Here is a 10,795-nt window from a genome sequence, read left to right on the forward strand (position 1 = left end):
GGAACCGTGGTGGCACACCCAGCACTCCCAGTGGAAATAGCTGCGGAGGGACCCACATCCCTTGAGATGGTCAAAGGTATGTTCATGGAGTGCATGCAAACTTGGGGGAAAGGTGGGCAAGTTCAAAATATATGTACTAATGACAATATGTTGAGAAATGTGGGTAATGATTATGGAGCAAGGGATGATCCAGGGCTTAGGGGGCCGGGGAATGGAATGTATCATGCCTTTTCTCCTGTGGGGGGGATTGGTATGGTACCTCAAAGGGGTGTGATTCTGCCAGGGGGGTTTCAGTCGGCCGGTTTGCCTAGTACAGGTCCAGTAGGGGGGGGTTAGTCAACTGTCCCAAATATCCACGCCAGCTGGAACTCAGCACGGACAGGGTTGGTGGGGGCAGGGGCCTGGGGTGCTCAATGTCAGTGGTGAGAGGCAGGCACAGCCTTCGCCAGTGGTCCCAACCAACTTAGCGTGGGGGCAAGTAACCCAGTACGTAAGACCAATGCCAGGGTTTGCACCGGTGCGAGCGGCAGTCAACTCACTGGTGTGGCACATTCCATGGGCCACTAAGGAGAGGCTTTGGAGGAAAGAATTTGCGGACATCTTTGACTTGTTGGGGATGGTGCTTTTAGGGGAAGGTTTGAAAGACTTATCAGAGAAAGAGAAGGAGAAAAGGGAACGGGAGAGGTCTAAGGTGGAACACACTATTCATAATTGGCTCAAAGCATTTAGAATGTACATGTCTGTGATGCTACAAAAATACCTCCATGATGCATTGTCAAGGACAATGTTATGAACAATATATCCATGACCTATACCTGAAGTATGGGGATGAGAGGTGGCTGGATTATGATCAGGGTTTCAGGCTTAAAATGCAAGTATGGCCCGCTATGTCCTGGGATGAGGTTGATGTCGGGGGGTACATTGATAAAATGGTGCCCACCAGGGAGCCCGGGGACAAGCAGCAAGGGGAGAGGTCTCAGGTTTGGAGAGGCAGCAGGGGTTATTTCGCGGGACCTCCTCCTGGGTCAATCGGGAAGCAAGCTACCAGGGGGAGCGAGCTGATTGCTGGAGGTTTGCAGAAGGGGATTGCCCTTTTGGTAAGACATGTCGATTCAGGCACCCAATGGGTGGGAGCGCTGGGGCACGCAGCTCCACCTCAGGTGAAGCAAAACAGAAAAGCAACAGCAAGCCAAGAGAGACGTCAAAGAGAGAGTGAGGAATTACAAGTGAGAAAGAAGTTTGACATGCATATGAGAGACAAGAGTATGATTGAAGCGAATTTACCCACACCGGTTAACCTCCTTGCCATGACTCCTTTTCTTAATATTTATCACAACAAGGTTGATGCAAAGTTGTTGTGGCAAGGGTTCAGGTGGGGTTTCAAGATCCCTGGTGCAGGAGAGATGGGGTTTAAGGAGGCAACCAACTTGCGGTCAGCACTGGAAAGGCCGAAGGTGGTGGCACGCAAAGTGGAGAAGGAAATCAAGCTAGGTAGAGTGGCTGGCCTTTTCCCTTCCCTTGCAATGGACAATTTGGTGGTTTCACCACTAGGGCTAGTGCCCAAAAAGGAGGAAGGCCTGTATCGCTTGATCCATCACCTCTCCTTTCCAGAATCGGTGAATGATGGCATACCGGAGGAGTTGTGTAGGGTGCAGTATGCCTCCCTGGATGACACAATTCAGATGGTGAAAGCAGCAGGGAGGGGTGCCTTAATGGGAAAATCAGGCATTGAGTCAGCTTTCAGGCTCTTGCCAATTCATGAGGAAAGCCACCACGTGCTGGGGTTCAAAGTGGAGAACAAATATTTTTACAACAAATGTCTGCCAATGGGCTGTGCCATTTCATGCTCGTACTTTGAAGCATTCAGTACCTTCCTTGAATTCACTGTGAGGGAAAAGGCGAAGGAAGGTGGGATCTTGCATTATCTTGATGACTTTTTGTTCATTGGTAAAGAAGGGACTGGGGAGTGCAGGAAACTCATGACTGCATTTCAGGGTTTGATGGGGAACATGGGGGTCCCATTAGCAGCAGGGAAGATGGTAGGTCCAGCCACTACATTGACATTTCTGAGGATTGAAATCGACTCAGTCAAAGGCAAATGCACGCTCCCACAGGACAAGGTGCAGAAATTGAACAGAGATCATAAGGGGGCTGAAGGGGAAGAACAAAGCCACCCTGAGGGAGCTGCAGTCGCTGGCGGGTAACCTTAATTTCGCTGGGAAAGTAATACCCACGGGGAAACTGTTTGCCAGGGGTATAGAGCTTAAGACAGTGGGGCTGCAACATGCTTCCCAACATGTCCGGTTGGGATCAGAGGTAAAAGAGGACCTCTGGATGTGGGAACGTTTTTTGGAGAAATCAAACGGGATTTCAATTTGGAGGGAGGACTGGGCCAGCAGCGAGAGGCTCAAACTGTTTACTGATTCATCAGGGTCTCACGGTTTCGGGGCAATCTTGGGGGTCAGGTGGTGTGGTAAGGTGTGGCCAGCAGAGTGGCATCTGAAGGGAATCACGAAGGACATCACCCTGTTGGAGCTATTTCCCATTGTAGTAGCATTTAAACTATGGGGGAAATGTTTGGAGAACAAAAAGGTGTCACTGTGGTCAGACAATTTGGCGGTGGTTCAGATTATTAATCTAGGGTCATCAAGCAATGTAAGGGTATTGAAGTTGCTCCGGGAACTCACTAAATGCCTAATGGCTTTAAACATCGAGGTCAGTGCGTGGCACATTCCCGGTGTCAAGAACACGGCCACTGATTCTCTGTCTCGTTTACAGTGGGAGAAGTTCCGAGGCAACTGCCCAGAAGCATGGAAAAGTGATGTCCCCATTCAAGAAGCGCTGGTGGGGGATGATTGAGGCGAGCTGAGCTCTCTGTTAGGCACGGCTCTGGCGCCAGGCACAGCAAAGAGGTACAGGGCTTGTTGGGAACGGTTCACAGCGTTTCGAAGGGACGTACTGCCAGAAGGGCAGAGAGAGTTACCAGTGCAAGCCTTTGTTGGCTGGTGCTGGAGTATGGGGAAAACCAGAGCCTGGATGACACATCACTTGGCGGCAATAGCCCATTATGCCAAACTTGGGGGCGAAAGGGACCCCACCAAGGAGCATTACATCACATTGGCCATGAGAGGTTGCGCCAAGCAAACATTATCGAAGCCTGATTATAGGCGGCCCATCGACGTAGTAAAACTTTATGGTTTAATTAAATGTCTGAATACAGTATGCAGCAGTAAGGCGGAGAGAGTGCTATTTTCAGCAGCCTTCACAGTAGCATTCTTTGGGGCCCTCATGGTGAGCGAGCTAGTGCCCGAGAACAAGGAGGGCAAAGGGGCAGGCTTCTTGCGATTAAGGGATATGCAGTTAAGTAGCACACAGGTGATCATTTGCGTGCATAGGTCAAAGACTGACCAGAAGGGGAAAGGGGTGGCAGTGACACTACACGCCATCCAGGTGAGTTTAGTATGCCCGGTATCGGCCTTTGTCAGCTTCCTGCAGCAACAGCCACCGTCGGATCCAGGGGCGCCATTGCTGTTGCATAGGGACGGGTCCGCCTTGAGCCGCTTCCAGTTCAAGAAGGTGATGGAACTGGCACTGGCAAAAATGGGGTTGATGGAGGGGCGGTTCGGGACTTATTCATTCAGGATCGGGGTGGCCACCTCCGCAGCAGCTAGGGGGTTAGGGGCTGAAGACATTAAGAAGTTGGGAAGATGGTCGTCAGGGTGTTTTAAAAGCTACATCAGGCCTGAGAAAATGTGAAATAACATGCCATCTCATCTCCTTCTCATTACCAGCTTCGCAGAGGAGGGAGAGGCACACCGTTTGGATAGTGGGGCACTCGTTTATTTCAAGGGCCAGGGCTAGCTGTACACCGCAGCAGGAGGAGCTTGCAGCTGGTGAGTAGCGGATCTGGTGGCATGGCGTGCCAGGGATGAAATGGGCACAGCTGCAGGGGCTTCTACGGAAGTTGCTGGGTAAGCAGCAGAGGCCAGATGTGCTGGTCATCCACTTGGGGGGGCAATTTGACTAACTTAGGGAGGGGGGTCTTGTTGAGGGACATGATTTTCTCATTACAGGAGGTATCAGCACAGCTGGGAGAGACGGAGATCGTGTGGTCGGAGATATTTCCCAGGCCAGAATGGAGGGGTGCCGACAACCACATGGCAGTTGAGAGATCAAGGAAGATGTTGAACTACGCCATGTCTAAATTCTGCAAGGGCACAGGCTTCCAACATATCAGACATGGCCTAATCAACTTAAAATCCCACAAATAATTTTTAAAAGATGGTGTTCACCTCTCAGCAATGGGAATGGAGCTCTTCTACTGGAATATATGTACAAAGCTCTTGGAGCTGTAAAAGGAAGCAGGAGAGAGGGGGAGCCACGGTGGACGGTAACGCACCAAGTGGCATGGCGCTGTTTGGGCAAACAAGCACAAAAAACAGACTCCGAATGAGCCTGGAGGAAGCCGGAAGGGTCTTCGCTCTTCTCGGACCAGCGCCTCTTGGGAGCCTAATGGTAGGGGCGTCTGGTGGTAACAACAAGGGCTCAGCTTCCCCCACAAGAAACAGCGCTCTCCCCGCCCACGGACACCTGCAAGGGCAGTGTAGGCTCAGGCACAAAGGGTTGGGAGAGTTGGGCCTACTATGGACTTGGTGCAAAGGAATAGGGGGAAGCAAGTGGATTGGACACGGAGCAAGCGCCACACTTACATACTGAATTTCACTAAATGTGTGCAGTGATTCTTTTGTGTGAAAATAAAACTGCGGCTAAGTTTGCCATTTTGAAAAACAACTGTCTCATTCCAGCTCTTTTTCTGAGAAGGGAAAATAAACGGTAATGGAAGAATGAGCAAAAAATGGCTTATTGGCTATGGGTACAAATGGACAAATGCAAGGGTTATGAAGCTGTTGACGGGAAAGAAACAAAGAAAAATGGAGGAGGCGGCCCGGTAACCCTTGCAGGGTCGTCCGCTACCGCTCTTCCCCCTCCCCCTGGGTGAGGGGAGGGCTCAGGCGCGAAACAGCACCAAAGACTCCAAGCACAAAAAACAGACTTCGAATGAGCCAGGAGGAAGCCGGAAGTTTCTTCGCTCTTCTCGGACCAGCGCCTCTTGGAAGCCTAACGGCAGGGGCATCTCTTGGTAACAACAAGGGCTCAGCTTCCCCCAAAAGAAACGGCGCTCTCTCCACCCACGGACACCTGCAAGGGCAGGGTAGGCTCAGGCACAAAAGGGGTGGGAGAGTTGGGCCTACTATGGACTTGGTGCAAAAGAATAGGGGGAAGCAAGTGGATTGGACACAGAGCAAGCGCCACACTTACAGACTGAATTTCACTAAATGTGTGCAGTGATTCTTTTGTGTGAAAATAAAACTGCGGCCAAGTTTGCCATTTTGAAAAACAACTGTCTCATTCCAGCTCTTTTTCTGAGAAGGGAAAATAAACAGTAATGGAAGAATGAGCAAAAAATGTCTTATTGACTATGGATACAAATGGACAAATGCAAGGGTTACTGTGTTACCAGGCCTTCAAACCTAATCTGTATCTAGGATCCTTCTGCCTGCACTCCACAATCGCCTCTTAAATTCCTTTTTCGGCTGTAACTTGTTACAGATTCTTATCTGAAATCGGTGTGTTTTTTTGCAAATTGCTGCTGTGGTTAAAAGTTGGCCCTTTCCCTCCTCTCTAGGAAAGTCACATCTGCTCATTCTGTAATTGCTGTTGTGTTTAAAAGTTGGCCTTTTCCCTCCTCTTTAGGAAAGCCACAACTGCTTGATTTACAATTGGTGGCTGTGTTTGATATACGTGTTTTACCTTTTCCCTATGAAATTCAAATCTGCTTGTTTTGAAATTGCTGGCTGTGCTTAAAAGTTGCCCTTTCCAACTTCTCTAGGAAATTCAAATCTGCTTGTTTTGAAATTGCTGACTGTTTCTCGTTGTTTGCCTCCCCCCTTTATATCCCTCTTTCTTGTTCCCTGTCCTTTTTACTCACCTCTGGTTGTTATATTTGTTCTGTAATCTAGGCCTTTCCCTTTCTCATTGGCTTGATCATGCATTGTTGTGTGCTAGTTGAGTCGTGCTCTGCTGTTGCTCCCTCTCTCCCCCACCTTCCTCTCTCTGCATTCTCCTCAATGGTGCTCTCAATCTCCCCTATCTTCTCTAATTGCTATTCTATCACCTATCCTATCCCTCTGTATAAGTCTGGAAGGAAAAAGTTCAAGGAGGATCTCCTGGTCTCCTACCCTGACCTCCCCATCGCTGACACCTATATCAATGCTTCTTCCAGACAGGCTGTCACCGACATCCTCTTTGCCGTTCCCTCTCTGGACATTTGGATTCCCCCATGTGGTCTCTGCGCTCTCCCCTTTCTCTTCCTCTCCCATTAATGGTAGCACCTGTTGTGAGGTACTCTTGGCATCATTCCTATCCTCTAGGGTCATCATTAATGTCTACTTAAATGGCACTGTCATGGCCAAGGCTCTCAGCCCAACCCCCCTCCTTCTTGACAGGTGTCTCCCGTCCCTCTTCAACTTCCCCACTCTCCTGCCACTCCTCCTTCTGTCTTTCCTCTAGCTCCTCTTCCATCTCTGACAGGTCTACCACACTCATGTACCCCTCCTCTGAAGACCTTCAAAAGTGGTAACATGCTCCACTTAACTACCCTCAACTCTGGCTCTGCTGTCGAACACTCCTCTGACATCTGCCACCTCCTTGAGGACCTCGACCTAGATGCCCTCGCTCTTCTAAGACATGGTTCACTACCAGCTCTACAAGATCCTCTCTAAACCCAGGCCTAACCGTCCCTGAGTGGGTCCTTGCTATTATCATACCCACTCAGGCCTACTCCTTTCAAATGACTTGTCTGCTGGCTTGGTGTCTCCCCTAGCCTCTCTCTGACTTTGGCCACCATCTATAGGCCCCCTGGCCAGGTCTCCCACTTCCTCTCTGACTGGGCTGACCTCCTACAAGCTTCTCCTCCTCTGAGACTTTAATATTCACCTCAACTCCCCTGATTTGGCCTCTGGGCTCTTCCGCAACCTCCATGACTCTCCCTCCTCCTCCATTCTTCCCTCCAGTCAGACTCACTCTGTTGGACCCACCTTGGATGCTCTCATCTCCTCAGACCTCCCCATCTCCAACCCGCTCATTACTCCTCTCTCCTGGTCTGATCATGCTCTGCTTTCCTCTCACCTGGATCTCCTTGGGCCCCGGGCTAAGCCTCCACCCGCACTGCCAGCCTCATTTCCCTTCATTCAACCAATGAAGCGAGTGTCACTTGCCACTTTTGCCAGCACCTTCACTCCCCCTCCCACTTTTACCACTGATTCTCACCCTGACGCAGCCCTCACTAACCTTCAACTCGCCATTTCCAACACTCTGGACATCCTTGTCCCTGCAATGAGGATCTGCATGAAACCTGCCTCCAAGTGCAACTCTTGGTATGACTCTGACTTAGCCACTCTGAAACCCAAGTGCAGAGCAGCTAAGTGGAAGTGGCAGGCTTCAAGCACATCCTCTGACAAACTGGCCTGCTGCCTGCTCCAAAGGCAATACAGACTCTCCTTCTGCTCAAAGAAGAGGGCCTTTATCTAAGCCCGAATCTCCACAGCCACTAACAACACGGCAGAACTTTTCAAAATCTGCAATGAACTCGGACCCCTACTGCAATCTCCACTTCCTCCCTGCCCTCCCTGGCCCTCTGTACTTCTCTGACCTCTCACTTAATTTCCAAAACTCAGGACATCCTCTTCTCACTCTCCTCTACTCCACACCCTTCTCCCTTCTCCCTCACCTTCTCTCTGGCCTCCCTTGGCCCCTTCTCTCCCCTCCCTGCCTACTCCACTCCATTTCTCCTATAACACCTGATGAGGTTTCTAGACAAGTCCGCTCTATTAAAGTCTCATCCAAACAGGTGCTCCCTTGCTCCTCCAGAACTATCAAGGACATTATGATATGATATGATATGATATGATATGATATGATATGATATGATATAGCATTTATAACGCGCCTATACACAAGTGTTTCAATCTCCCTTGCTTCAGCCATGGCTAATTTCTGCAATCGCTGCTTTGCCACTAGATCCTTCCCTTCACTCCTCAAGCACTCCCTTGTACATCTTCTCCTAAGAATGTCTTCTGCCGCCCCTTCCTATTCTAACTACCACCCTATCTCCATTAACCCCTTCCTGGGCGAATTCTTGGAGAATCTGGCCTTTACACAGCGTATCTGCCTCACTGAATCTGTTCATTGCCTTCACGACCACCAGTCTGGCTTCAGAGCTGCCAGAGGCACAGAAACTGCTCTCCTGAACACCCATGAAGACTTGCTCTCTAATCTCGATTCCAGCTCTCCTTTCGTTCTCATCCTTCTTGACCTTTCTTCTGCCTTCGATACGGTCAATCATGACACGCTGATAAAGCGGCTCTGTGACACCCTTAGCATAATGGACCTGGCTGTGAATTGGTTGACCTCCTTCCTCTCTGATGGACCTTCCCAGGTTCAACTGTCCCCTATTCTCACCACCATCTCACTCTCCACTTTTGGTATCCCTCAGGGCTCTATCCTCTCACCTCAGTTTTTCAATATCTACCTGGCCCCTCTGGCCCAGATGATCGATCTCCACCTTCTCTCCTAACTTCCAGTGTTTTGCAGAAGACACGGAGCTCTCCTCAAGCTGTACTCCTATGCCACCTCTTCTTCCTCTCTCAGTCCTGACTGCCTACCCACTGTTCAGGCATGATGCACTAATAATGATCTCTGCCGTAATGCTAGTAAGACAGAGATCCTTCTCGTTGGGACACCTGCTCCCTCTTTCCCTCCGACACTCTGGCCAGCCTCCATGGGCCCCTTCCCCTCACCCTCCTATGAGGCAAAATACCTTAGTATCATCTTTGACTCCTTTCTTTCACATAATGGACCTGGCCAAGAAGGCCCACCTTCAGCTGCACCTCCTCAGAGGCATTCTCCCTTTCTCACCTTCCCCCAGAAACTCAATGTCTTCAGAGCTCTGGTTCTTTCCAGACTAGACTACTGCAACAGCCTCTTCCTCAATCTGCCTAACTCCTGCCTTCGCCCCCTTCAACTAATCCGGAATATGACTGCAAGACTTATCCTTGGCCTCAAGCCCAGGGCCCCCATCTCTCCAGCCCTTAAATCTCTCCACTGGCTCCCAGGTCCTGCGACGAGTAAGTTCAAGACCCTCTGCATTGTCCACAAGGCTTTCTGGTGCATGGGACCCCACCACATCCAACTCTCTCTCCCTAAATACCTCCCTGTTAAACCTGTTCTGTCTTCTTGTTCTAACTCTCTTCAGAACAGACACTTTGCCAAGCAGAGAATGGGGGGGTAGATTTCTCTCCTCCGCAGGTGCCTCCCTCTGGAATGACCTCCCTGTCCCTCTCAGATTTGATCCAGATCTCTTTAATTTCCAGAATCTCCTCAAGATCTTCCTCTTCTCCTCTATCTTCCCTCTCTCCCTTACCCTGCTGACCTCCCCCTCTGCCCTAGACTCACAGCCTGGTTCCTTCAAGAGTCATACAGGGCAGCAGGCCCCCCTTTGTCCAGTCTACCCGTGCACTTGGTCTCGTCTGACCCACCACTCCCTACCCCCTCAGCCTGCATTTGCCTTAACGGGCCCACCTGCCTGCACTTGCCTAGCTGGCCCGAACTCTCAGAGCCATTCCAGCCCCTTACCTCACAATTTACTTGTGGACCTTCCTTCCACTGCATTCTCTGCTTCCCTCGGCCGAGTACACCTGGCCTCCGCTGGCACTCTCCTCCTCACAGGAATTCTGCCCTGTTCCTGCGTCTCGTTAATGCACTTGCACAATCTGAATGATCGCTACTGTGTTTTGTCCTCCCTGGTTCCCCCTCCCCCTTGCCTTGTTGCGCCTCAAAACACTTGTGTATAGGTGCATTACACATAACCAATAAATACAAACACAACTGAGCATAAAGGGAGCAGGGAGGCTGCAAATGGTTTAACAGGGTCAAAACTGCCGGTGGAAATGGCAGCGACAATTAGAGTAAACAGACAAATAACTGGCCATTGAACATGGGTGAAATACAACGTTTTTGTATCTTGACCGTCATGAGCTGTTGAAAAAGTAGGAGAGATGGTAAAATAGCACTCAATTAGAACATATTATTTATTCAATTGAATTTCAATTAAAATTCAATTTATGTTCAAGTGCCTCCTTTTCAAGGAGTACCATCTTCATGCAGCATAACACCCTCAAATCCCCCTGGTGGCTTATGGACTCCAAGAATGTGAAAGAACACTGCCATTCTGTCACTCATAATCAGGCGGAATTAGCCCCATATAAAGTGGCAGAATCGGGAAACGAGTGTTGGCTTGGATGTGTGCTGCAGAGGTAGAACTTGGTGCTAAACATCAATGGACGGAAGAATGATCAGGGGCTTTGGAGAGAGAGTAACTGTTCCATGAATGAATGATAGCTCATTGAGATGAAACCCAAACACAGTCAACCCAAAGAGTGCATGCAGGTCTTGCCTGATGTCAGGCTAAGGGCATTGTAAGTTATGCTCCAAATGGCGGATGTATAGGTCGTTGGGGAGCAGCACCCCTCCCAATGTCGCCAAAATAACATGTGACAGGTATGTCCACTTTTTGGAACATACTGCTGGCCGCATTTATGTGTAACAAAAACAAAATGATGCCGGAACATTTCAAAATATGCAAACAAGCAAAGATCCATTCTACGTGCGGGGCGGTGGGCACCCCTTTCCCTTTGCTGTCTTGTCCTGCCCCCTGTGCCTGTTGTGGATGATCTTG

The sequence above is a fragment of the Ambystoma mexicanum genome, chromosome 3q (assembly GCF_040938575.1).
Source record: "Ambystoma mexicanum isolate Mex_15411 chromosome 3q, UKY_AmexF1_1, whole genome shotgun sequence".
Classification (NCBI taxonomy): domain Eukaryota; kingdom Metazoa; phylum Chordata; class Amphibia; order Caudata; family Ambystomatidae; genus Ambystoma; species Ambystoma mexicanum.